The sequence below is a fragment of the Oxyura jamaicensis genome, chromosome 5 (genome assembly GCF_011077185.1).
Source record: "Oxyura jamaicensis isolate SHBP4307 breed ruddy duck chromosome 5, BPBGC_Ojam_1.0, whole genome shotgun sequence".
Classification (NCBI taxonomy): domain Eukaryota; kingdom Metazoa; phylum Chordata; class Aves; order Anseriformes; family Anatidae; genus Oxyura; species Oxyura jamaicensis.
Window position 1 is genome coordinate 52,500,962 of NC_048897.1, and position 12,756 is coordinate 52,513,717.

At 39.5% G+C, this 12,756-nt stretch overlaps 1 long non-coding RNA gene across 2 annotated transcripts; it reads left to right on the forward strand.

Annotated features, from left to right (window-relative positions):
* The first annotated feature begins 660 nt into the window (after positions 1 to 660).
* Positions 661 to 12,258, forward strand: LOC118168429. Of its 2 annotated transcripts, XR_004751556.1 has the most exons (4): positions 661 to 1,087; positions 3,248 to 3,308; positions 3,478 to 4,333; positions 9,510 to 12,258. It is a non-coding gene; the product is annotated as an uncharacterized LOC118168429 (long non-coding RNA). The 2 variants fall into 2 exon arrangements; XR_004751557.1 differs by lacking the exon at positions 9,510 to 12,258 and having other exon boundaries at positions 663 to 1,087; positions 3,478 to 4,358.
* The last annotated feature ends 498 nt before the right edge of the window (positions 12,259 to 12,756 follow it).

Consider the following 12,756-nt stretch of genomic DNA (forward strand, 5'->3'; position numbering starts at 1 on the left):
ACACCTGGTACTCAGGGCTCAGTAGCAGCTGGAGTGTCCACGGCTCAGACATTACACCAGAGACCAGGGTTCACAACAGAGTGGGGAAAGCGAGCTCAGGTAGAGCGCTCTGCAATTTGCTATCGTTCTTGCTGCCAGGGAAAATAAAATATTTGCCTCTCCTTCCCTCCTGGCCCCCAGCCCCCCTTTTTGTTTGTTTTACAGGGCAGATTACTCTGGAAAGATTTCTGAAAGCATCAAATCTAGAAGTACTAAGGTAAATGAATAGTGCAGCAGTGTATTCTTAAATTGGAGATGAAAATAAATTGTGTTACATGGATATGTGTAAAGATTGTCGACGTGAATTATACCTTGGTGCTTTATTTTTAAAGCTTGGAGGGAAGCGAATTACAGTATTAGAGTTCATTTTACAGTTTATTGAAAGTAGAGGGACCCAAAAAGTGTTTTAAAAAGTTTTTAAGGCTTCCTTTTCATTTTCTTTTTGCAAAATATACAGGGATTTGGATGTATGATTCTTGGTGAGGAAGAATGCAAATAGAAACTGAGTCAGCTGGCTTGTATTCCCATGAGCTGCAGCTGTGTTGCACCCCAGGGAGGCTCCTGTGTGATCTGGGGTCGCGGGTTCTCACCCAGCTCCACCTCCAGGTGAAATCCCTCCTGCAAGGCAGGAGGTACTGACCAACTTCTCTACGTGGTGATGGGTCTGGTCCTGAAGGAGGAGAAAGAAGCTAGTGCCCCTTCTCTTGGTGGTCTCAGAGCTTGAGGATCACTTTTTAACCCCATGCACAGGTGCAAAGAAAAAGGGATTTACAAGAGAGATGCACAGCATTAAATTCAGCCACTAGACCTGTATGCCAGGCTTAGCTTGGCTGTGACTCTCTTGTGGTCAGAGAGTCATTGTTTCTTGATAAAGCAAATATTTTATTATGGATCAGGCATTCTGTTGGAGATAACAGCAATTTGAATGGAGCTTTGTTAGTACTGGAGTGTAACAGGAGGGGAAAGGTGGCTGCTGCAGAGAGGAAACTTCATTTTCATAGCAAAATGTGGCTACTGCGAGGTCATATGGAGAAAACATCTCTATCAGGTAGATGGAAATTTCAGGAGGAAGGACTCAATCTCAAGCTAACACCCACAGCTAGGATATGTCTGTTTCAGCCCTGTTTCTCTTACAAGGAGATGCTGGGCGCTGCAGTAAAAAAAAAGATGTGTTAGAGCACAGGGGCTCCTGCTGAAAAGACATGGAGGAAGGACTGCCAAATTTCCTTTGAATGAATTCCCTATACAAAGAAATTATACTCAGAAATATCCAGAACTAGAATGAAACCAAGTGTTCTTTTTTATTATTATTATTATTTAGTTTTTATTTTATTTATTTATTTATTTATTTTTCCCAGAGCTATTAATCATCCTGCTTTCAGGTTTTCAGCCAGTCTTGTAATATTGGAAATTAGGTGAATTTTTTGACAATTTCTTTTTAAAGTTGCCTACTCAAGTATGCTTAGCCCTACAGCAAACACATGAAGATGTGAACAGCTGTCAAGTGTTGGAAGGCTAGGGCTTCTGTAGACACCGTAACATAGGGGTGCTTCTGTCGGTGCTTCAGTCAACCTCCTTCCTCCCTTCCTTTTTCTGGATGGTGAGCATGAAAAAGAAATAAGTGCTTTAGACATAATTTGCTAAGTTCAAATTTTCACAAAAACAGAACAGGCTATCTGTCTCTTAAAAGTTATTTAAATTGCCTTTGCCTACTTTAGTGGCGTTGTTTATATGGTTAGCAAGGGTCCCACACAGACTACCTAAAACACTGTCTGTCAAGGAAGACCTAATCCCCCTTGAAAGACATCAGTGACCTTAAAGCCATGATGAATTAAAGGCACTGTAATTAGGCATCGAAAATTTAAGGATTTTCTCTTGATAATGTGTAAGTTGGATGAGGATACTGGAGGACATATATAATTTTAACGACTTACGAACTATGGTAGAAAAAAAAAGGCAAAACAAGGAGTTTCTATTGTCAGAGACCTTACTGGCAGTAGGTTTTTTGAAATTTGCTAAGTGAAAGATTAATATGTGATGAATTTGCTAAGTGAAAGATTAATATGTGGTGCTATTTTAAAGGGCCTGTTTTTATGAGCACAAGAGAACCTCCTGCCTGCTAAAGGTTACCTGTTATAATGAAGGGAGAACTTATGATTTATCTCATTTTCTTGTTCTTTTTGAAGCTGCATTTCATTTAATTGCTTATTTATACTTACATCTACATCCCATTTATATTTGCAGAGGAGGCATCCTCCAAATGCAATAGAAGCTTCATTTAAAAATGGAACATACCAATTGCAAAATGTCTCCTGCTTTTCAAATACAATTTATTTGTTCTCTCATCTCTCACTTGACACACCAAGAGACAATATTCAGGCCAGACAGATGATTATACTGCATACCACGATCATCAAATTCTATACACAGATGTTTTACACACTTAGACCAGGAAGTAAAATGATTGGCTTGGCTCCCTTCTTTCTCCAGTCTTGAATTGTTGGTGAATAGTCATGTTTTAGATACAGGAGATCTTGAAAATAAAATGGTATTATACCCACCTAATTTGTTTTCTATAAAATATATAATACATTGCACAGGTCCAAATTTCTACTTTTTTTTGCCTTGATAATAACTGCTGAGCATTAACTGTCTTGACCTGGGACCAAAAATTGTGCCTCACAACTCATGACTTAACACTAACATTCTTTGTCTCAATTGTCTCAATTCCTTTTTTTTTTTTTTTTTTTTTTTCTTTTTCCTAAGCGTTTCCTTTTCTTCCCTATATAATGGCTGTTACAAGCAATGTATTTGTTTATGCTGAGTCATGAATTATTTGAAACAGTACTTATTCAAGCTACTGGATATCCAGCATTCTGTAGATGTAACCCCTTCCTCAGTTAATGCAGACAATGTGGGGTGGGGCATCTTAAAGTTTGTCCACTTTTTCTCATGAAGAAGGAATATGATAATATTTCCTAGAGGAATAATCCTCTAAACAAAGTGAGGCAAACTAAAGCTGAATCTCTCCCTCTCCTTATTAGTCACCAGATAGTTTATTTTAAGCTGGGAAAGTTCTGATGAAATGTTACAATAGGAGGGAAATTACATACAAATGTTTAATTAGAAGCTTTTTTTTTTTCCATACTAAATGATACTCCTTGAAGAATTTGTAGGCCTAATTGGTGTTGTTCTACTCCTTCTGCAGCTCTAAAAAAAGACCAGGGATGAGCTGACATGAGAGGGAAATTACCCATTCAGCACATCAGGTGGGTAGGCGGTGGGATGCAAAAGAAAAAAGTGGGCAGGGAATTGCAAAGAGGAGAAGGTTCCATGGAGGTGGAGGAGAAGACAATCGTGAAAGGTAGTCTGAAAGTCTGACAACCAAAAGTTGGGGCTGACTAATACATTTTTATTTATTTCTTTATTTATTTTCAGGTTATTCCCAGGCAAATGGCTCTAGAAATTTTTGGTCTTTCCAGAAGCTTCAGTATTCCCAGAAAGAAAAATCCCTTAGAAACCTTTACACTTATGCACTTTTACTGATAATGTCAGACAACCAGAATTCAGTGGGCATTTGTTAATGTGAATTCAGTAAATAGTTTGTAGGGGGAAAAGAAATCACCATTCATGATGTGTTGCCTGAGGATTTGCAGAGGATTGCCTGCATGGTAACAACAGTGAGAATGGATTATGAAATATCAAAACAGCAAGGCAGCGATATGAAGCTTTTCCTCAGCCCTTCCTGCACACTGTTAACAGAATCAAAATGTAGAGGTTAAGTACCCTCAACAGCAAGTAACCTTAAAACCAGAGGCTAACTTTAACCTCAGTATTAAATATTGAATATCCAACTGAATGTTCTCTGCAAACACACTTTTTATTCCACCCCTCACTTGTTAAATGCACTCAATACATTGAAAATGTTCTATCACAGAGGAGAATTACTTGACACGTAGTTCAGAATCAGGCTGTACCTCCCTGTGCCGAAGCAAAAAGTTATGCTTTCTGGTAATGTGCTGGGTAACAAATATGCTGGAGCACTAAAGGCCACATTATTGCCAAATCAGTGTTTTCTTTATGTTAGCATTTCCTTTATTGCATTATTCTCTTTGAACCTTGGGGATCAGCTGATTTTTTCCTGTGAATTTTTTCTGATCCCTCAGCTTACGGGAATGTGTTCTTGCAGAGGACTTCACAGGACACAATCCACGTGGAAGTGAACAAGTTGTATAAAGTTGATTAGGTCCAAGTAAGGCTGGCATTGTTGTCATCCAAAATGTTTTAAAGAAAGGTGAGTAAAACATTTTTTTGCCCAATGTATACATTTCAAATCTCCCACACCAAGTTTTGCAAGTCTTCTGTGAATATTACCAAGCCATTTCGGGGCAAATTCAGGTATACTTAGGAAGGTTTGTGAATGTTCATGGTTTGGGAAAACAACTCTACAAACTCTCTGCTAGTCTTTGCTGAAACAAGTTCAAATTATACATTGAAGAGTGGACTTCAGCTCCAGTTTGGAGAATTCTCCATCTGCAGTGTTATCAGTGGGGTAATCTCCTGATATGCCGTGGAGGAACGCACAAATATCCTGGCTTTATATTGGCCAAGGTGAGCGAGGAAATAAAGGAAGCTACTCACAGATAGTATCTTGTAATAATTCAGGTGCTATTTGAATTGCTTCCTTTTATTTTTGGGGGGGGGGGCAGGGGCATATTTTTTTAATATGATTGTGATTGATTGACTAGTTCATGGTATCTTGACTGTGCTTGACTGTGCATGGAAACAACTTCCATAAGCTAATATCATAGAAATTAAGGCAAATTACTCTTTGATTCTGTCTGAACTATGAAAAGAGTGTCAGGGGTTGGTGAACACTACATCTTCTGATGGTCCCGCAGATCTCTCTCTCTCTCTCCATTTCTGTGCAGAGAAAGCTCCCAGTGTCAAATAATCAAATATAGCGAGTAAACCAATATTTTTGCAAAATAGCTTTATATATGAGTCATGGGTACCAACTGTACCAAACCAGGGTCATTTGGCATTTATGCCTGACTCTCACAGCAACATTAAATGTACCCAGAGCATTCCCAGGCCATGACACCAGCTGAAGTGGAAAGGCATGTGTCTTCACCATCTTAGCTCCCTTGAATCATCTAACCCCTAGACAGGGTGGCTATGATGGAAAATGAGCCCTGATCCATTCTCATTTCCAAACACAGATTCCCTGGGAAATACCCACAAGTTCATTCCAGCTGTGATGGGTCAGATCCTTGCCAGGGACAGCATATCCATTATGCACATGGTCAGCCTTAGTGTTCATCTCCTGGGTGAATCCTTCTCCTCCAGGTTTTGGGAAAGGACTGTTTCTAGTCCTTGCAATGGTTTGAGTTTGTCCCCTCAGCATTTTCCAGGAGTGCCAATTAGCATGCTGTCTGCTCTTTACTTCTGGAGGAAATATGTGCTCCCTTCACTCCATCGGCCAGCTCCTGCAGGACCTGAATTTATGTTGTTAAGGCTCCCTGTAACCCCCCAGACAGCCTCCCAAATAACTTTTCCATGGAGCAGCACACTTAGAGTTCAAAATGGTAGCTGTTTTACAGCAAACCTTTATTACCCTTCAGAAGAACTTAAAGCACTCTTTACGGGTTGATTTTCTTTTAGACACTCTGCTTTGACCCTTCATAAAACATTTCAGAGGATTTTTTCCTTACTACTTCTTTTCTGTTTCCCAGAAGCATCTGTAGTGAAAATCCTGGCTTTCAGTTATCACAGAAAAAGGCAATAAATAACAATTCCAGGAGTGCCTAGTGCTGGTGAGAATCTTCAGTGTGAACTCTCCCTTCAGCTTTTTATTGCAGGCTTTCATTTTGTTTAAACCTATCAGTGATAGACTTACTTACCCTCCTAAATCTAGGAGATCTTATTGTAAGAGGAGAAAGGCAATGCTAACAAAGCAGACTAGTTCACAGGCAACAGAATCCTTATTGCAGCACCCACTCAGTGCTGATGTACTCTGTGTGAGACTATGGTGAATGTGATTTTTTTAGTCCGGGAGGAGTCATTAAAGGACTCATGTGGAAATTATCATAATAATAATTCAAGACAAGGAGTGAACACTCACATCTCCTCAAGAAATCTGAGAGAATAGTTTAGCTTTTTAACTAATTTCAGAAAACTATGGATGCTTTCAACTTTTTTTATTTTGCAACAATCATTAACTGAAGCTTGTACTATATTTAAGAATTCAATAAAACCTTGCGATTTAACATAGATTAATTCTGGAAAATACAAATATAAAACATAACCTGGGAAATCTAAAATTCGCCAGATCCAGTAGTTAAGAGTCTAGGATCAGATAAATATTTTGAAGTGAATTTTTAAGTGTGCCAAAGGTTGGCTCTACACAGAAGTGTGGTGTTAAAAGAGCTAATTTCAAAGCAGCTTGTCCAGGTATCATTTAATATTTGGGACAAGTTAATTTACCTTAGAAAGGAAATGTTATTTCTGTGACTACAAGGTGGGCTCATCCTGATTAACTTAGAAACCAAGGCCATGGTGCAACAGAATGAGATTTTGTTTTTCCAAGCAGTGAAGGTGCTTTAAGAAAGCATTACTTAATTTCACATTGGTCTTTATTGGACTTGAGACCAATAATAAAAATCTAATAAAGTATACTAAAAACACTATATCTCCCTACCAACAGGTCATCATTTAAAAATTCTCATCTTCCCAAAGATATATATTTCAAAGCATCAGTCTTGCTATCTCTATAGCCAACCCAGCACCTCAGACATTGCTATTACTTGTGTTTCTACAGCCTGAACCTGTTCTGGGATTAGTTCAGCTTCTGTTGTTTGAGAGCATTCAAGCTTTGGTGTTGAAGCTTTCCAAGCTGAACAGGGAACTCCTCCTGGAAGCAGGGCAGAAAAAGAAAATATACTATCTCTGGAAGGAAGGTCTGGCTTCACAGGGAGAGGACAGAGCTTCAGCTCACTTCTGCAGGAAGAAAACAAGAAAAGCCAAAGCCCAACTTGAGTTGACGCTGGCCAGTGTGGTGTCAGACAATAAAAAAGGCTTTTTCAAATATGTCAACAGAAAGAGGAGGTCTAGGAAAATATGGACTGATAACTGATGTAGATGGTCACCTAACAATGATGATGAATGACTTTAATGCCTTTTTTGTATCGGTTTTTAATAGTAATGACAGATCATGGGCTGTCTGGTCCTCAGAGATGGGAGACCTTGAGTGGGGGAGCAGTGACTTTACACCTACGTTCACAAAGAAACCAGGGATCAACTGGATATTCCTAAGTCCACAGGGCCTGATGAGGTTCAGGGCTCAATACTAGGCCAGATGTGTTTAACGATGTTATTCATGATCTGGACACAGGAGTGGAGTGCATCCTCACAAGCCTGCCGGTGATACCAACCGGGGAGGTGCTGCTGACGCCCTGGAGAGACAGAGGCTCGGGACACTTGGGTTGTCCAGTCTGGAGAAGAGGAGGCCCAGAGGCCACCTCCTTGCTCTCTGCAGCTCCCTGGAGAGGTGAAGCAGTCAGGGACATGAGGGAACAACACAAAGCTGCACCAAGGGAGGTTCAGAGTGGGCATTAGGAAACATTTCTTCATTATGAGGGTGGTCAGGCACTGGCACTGGCTTCCTAGTGAGGTAGTTGGTTCCCCAGGGCTGTCAGTGTTCAAGAGGCATTTGTATAAGTCCTCATTAATATGCTTTAACTTTTGGTTAGCCCTGAAGTGGTCAGGCAGTTGGACTAGATGATCTTTGTAGGTCCCTTCCAACTTAATTAGTCTAGTCTAGTCTAATAAGAACACCCAAGTGACTTAGGGGCTTATGTCCTCTTGGCTATGTGTTCCACAGTGTTGAGCCTGTCTTTTATTTTAATTAGAGCACTGAGTTGTGGTGAATGGGTTTCACTCTAAATTTCCTCGATTAAAGCTCACATTTCACCATATTCTTCCAGTGAGATATATATCCACAGTGTTACATGCTACTGAACAAACACACAGTAATACTGAAAATTAAGCAATGGTCAGAAATTTCGTAGCTATAATGTGGCTTTAGCCCTGCAGCACAAATAATTCTGACTGAAAATAATCTTGTCAGCTATTTTCCGTAATTGGTACAAATCACCCACAAAGATGTAATTACAAAATCCTCTGCTTATCCCTATGTCTGACAAAAGGAAATGTAGCGCTCTTGGTATTAGCATCCAAGAAGTTTCACCAAGCAGAACCAAGCTACTGTACATGCAGGATTTCAGCTAGCCAGTTTACTGCACATGTATTATTTCTGACAAAAATAGAATACTTTTTAATAGCCTTTTATTTACTTATTTATTTATTTTACAAAATAGCACATGCAAGAGAGCTGAAAGAAAAAAATATGATGGATTAGAAAACTTCAAGAGCTTTTCCCCTCAGGATAAAGAACCTTTTGAAATGCACTGAAAGGTACAGACCTGAATATTGTGATACAAAATATCCACCTTTTTATTTTTATTTGACTCTTGTACTGTTATTACCACTAATTTGGATGAAAATGTACTTTTTGCATAAGTATTTCTTTTTCATTTTTGTTGGAAGTTTCAATTTTAAATTAAACTTTAGTGCATACATAGCTGATGTAAATATGAGAAAGGGTTTTAACCAAAAGGTAGTCAATTCCTTTCCTTTTCTAAAACAAATAAAGGGTCATCTTTTTATATTTTCAGAATTTTAAAATATGTAAAATATTCATCTGCTTTTCTTAAAACTTCAGGCCTAAAAGGAATACTTCAGGTATCATACAGAAGGTCAAACAGTCTTTTCTTTAAAAAACATTATACTTGTAATGATGCTTTCAGCAAATGAAATAACCAACATTAAACAAAACTCCCAATGCTTGCTGCTGAATAATAAAATTCTCCACTCAGTTTTAAATGATCCTTTCACTGGCAAGATGAGGTGAGATGAAAGAGTGACCTGAAAATGAAGGCATCGGTGGTGCAACTATTATAAGCCTTAGTGCAGCATTTAAAGATTTTTATGTTGGTATGATGACTTGGAAATTTGCAGTTTAAAGGACAATTCAAAAGTAAATACATTTATAATCAGAATTATTTTTCTTTACTTCAACCACACAGAACCTACATAAAAGCAGTCTTAAAAAATAAGGGGAAAGAGACCCTAGATGACACTGATTTTAAAAGCTCACAGGATTTGTGAAGTGTGTACAACTGGGTAATTGTTGGGGGAAAGTAACTCTTTTGCTGCAGTTTGGTAGATTACTTTATTGTAATTAAAATATTCTGCTGCCAGCCTCTCTAGCATGAATTTTCATTATAATACAAAATTGTACTTGAAATTAATTACTGTATGTCTCAACTCATCAGGAACTGACTTTTCTGACACTTGGAATGTCAATTCTAATGACAACAAAGCTGAAAGCAGGCATTATCCTTCCCCAGGTTTCCTCCCTTGCCACTCAGAAACTGCTGTAGAGAAGTGACCTGGACCACTGAAGAAATTGAGTGTCTTGTTTGTTCTAAACTGCCAGGAAAAATACCTTGTCTCCCATGACAGTGAAGACCCATGCTGATAGATCTACTGGTTTTGCAAACACCAGCTCCCAGCAACTCAACCATTGCTCTTCCTAGTGCATTGTGGTTCTAGGTGTGGTATAAATTCCTCCAAAAGCACAGACTATGAATGGCATCTGAACTCTTCCAAACCTGTAGTCATCAGGCAACTGCATCATATAAACTTTCCTAAGGAATTTGTCACCAGTAATAATGTGACCATGCTCAGTTTTTGTGACTTGACTGCCTGCTGAAGAATGTAAATACTTAAACCTATGAAACCCTAAGAAAACAAAAGAAAACAAAATTCAAATTGCAAAGCTCCTTGCAAAATGGAATCTTAATATGCATTTTTCAGTTCACACAGTGAGGGGACATTTTTGAAAGTCCAGATTATGGGCCCTACTATCCTAGCCATTTTAGTAGCTTTCCACTGGATGCTTTCTTTTTTCTTAACATCTTTGATCTGGGATGCCCATAATTGGACCTCTGGCTCCATGAGGATGAAGACTTAGATTTTTTAAGGAGTTCCCAACTTGTTGCTTCAAGGCATTGGGTTACTTCAGCCTGTTAGATACCATCTTCTGGTAGGTTATCTTTGTGCTAGTGTCAGATTCAGCCCTGTATGCTAGAGCATTTCATGAATAGGAAGCAATCCAGATTCTTTATTATTATTATTATTTTATTATTATTATTATTATTTTTCAGTGACTGTGAACAGCATTTTATTCCAGAAAAAGAAGTAGTCACAAGGTCCTAGCCATTTGGTATAATAACTGTTCAGTAGCTTCTACTGTATGCATGGACACCTGAGGAGTGGCATTTTCTAAAGGTGCTTCTGAGCAGCACATCCGTGTATCTGCTGCAGCCTTTGTTCACAACGCCACGGCTGAGGCAGATGCATGTTGATTTTTAGCTAGAGTTTATTTTAGGGGAAGTGGGAGGAAAGAAATTAATTATTGGGCCACTGCTGAGCTATTCTTTGGTTTTGGCTTTGCGCTGGCATTTTCTCTTTCAAATGAATTTTTGAATTATTTTATTAATGGAAACGTGGGCAGATGGACTTGGAAAAGTAACTCTTCACTAGCTCAAATGAGAATCTGAAGAAATTATGTATTTTACAGCTTCCTTAAAGCTTTATTCTGCTCTCTCAACAATCATAAAACAGCTCTTCATCTCAGTAACTGACCAGCCTGTTTCACCCATCTAGATACTGCCCAGTACAGCTGTTTCAGGTCCTCCCCAACCGCCCCCATTATTGTACACAACCCACAGCTTAAATACTGCCTTGCAAATGTGTACTCTGGTTTACCCCTGCCCACACTCAGTGACAACAGCTTTCATGCAATTTTTTAGATTTCTTGGTGGATGCTGGCCATTGGGTGCCCAGGACTGGCCCTAGGAGATGTGGGGTCAGTACCATGGGTAAATGTTCGGGGCACTCACACTTTGAGAGGCAATGAGAGCAAAATAAAACGTGGCAGATTTTGAAATTTCAAAATGTGATGAAATAACATTGTCACCCAACTTTAATTGATGCGTTAGAATTGTGCCTGAGGGTCTGGTGAAGGAAACTGCAGGCAACAAGCTAAGCTGCAGCTGTGAGGTGGTGGAGTAACATCCGCGTTGTTTTAAGGTTGCGTACAAAGTTAAGTATTTGAACTACCAGCAGATGGCACCGGGGAATGTGCAGTGATGTCTATTGTGTGGGGCCGATGACATTTCTAGCAGCACGTTTTGAATATGTACTTCAGCTACATGTTCTGCACTGCACAGAGCAGGGTCCCTGCTGCTGGGATCCTGGGGTGGCAAGTGCTCTGCCATCGGAGTAAGGGAACAAACGCGGCTTTCCGAGCTGCTGCAGGAAATACCCTGCTTCCTTGCTGTCCCTTCAGAAATGTCATTCTAGCTGCATGTTGCCTTCTCTCCCCTTGGTTGTGATGAAAAGTTCAGGTTCTCACACCCCTTTCCCAAACCCTTCTTAGGGGGTATGTAATCAGGGATATGGTTTCTGATCCAAGGCTGGATCAGCTTACTGCAGGAAACAAAGACCTCTGTAGTTTTCATGCAGCACCCAGCAGCCATAAGAGTAGGAGCATCCAGCTTGCAGACAGTCTTCAGAGCCAGCGGTGCTGCTGTTGCTGTATTGTCAGGCTGTGCATTAATGCAAGTGATCAAAGCTCCTGCTATGATTCAATACAATCAGAACTGTATTAAGTCCTGACAAAAATTTCCCATTACTTTATGTTGAGAGATTCTAGCACTAATTAGCCCATTCTGAACAATTGCTGTTTAGGGTTTGAAATACTATGAAAGGAGAAGACAGGTATTGCTCCAGCAATCCCACCAGCTGGGACTGCGTTATCAGTTACATGGTTAATAAGACAGTGATGCAGTAGAAAGTAAACAGCTGCACAATGCACAAGGGCAATATGTTAAATGTGAAAGGTTAACCGCATCCATCCACCACGCAGAGCAGAGGCCAGCATCCTATAGATTTATGTCTCGTAGTAGACTGTAGTCCCTGGTGAAGCCTTTCTCAATGGCCGGACAAGTTCTTGCTGGTTTCTGTAGCACATGAACAGACAAAGCAGCCATTCTTTTCAAAAGAAAAAAAATAAAAATAAAAATAAAAATGTAGGAGTGTCTGATAGCGAACAATAAAGTGCAACAGAGGGGTTCTCAGAGAGGTCCTCTCTGGGACTAAACATTGTAAAACTGAACAAAAAGAAAACAGCCCTTCTGCCTATATGTGATCTTTAAGCTGATGCCGTTGCCAGCTTATTTCTCAAACAGTACTAAATGGTGATTTCATCTGTGGATGAAACTATTCCAAGTCAGACATAGCTGAGGTGAAACAGGGAAATTATGGAGTTTCTCATTTTTGTAAGATTGCACATGTAAAGAGTGAAGCCCTCAGCTGACAGAACTGAGGCTTGCTTAAGCAGAACCTTGCTGCTTTTGGACTGCTGTTGTTTGTTATTTGGTGAATATACACATGTTCACAGTTTTTTCTGATTGTGTTTTCAAAGCACAGTAAATACTGCATGTGAAAATTAATTACAGTGTTAATGATAACAGCAATAGGAATAATAATAATATTAATAACAGCAACAGCAATAATGGGATGCCCAGG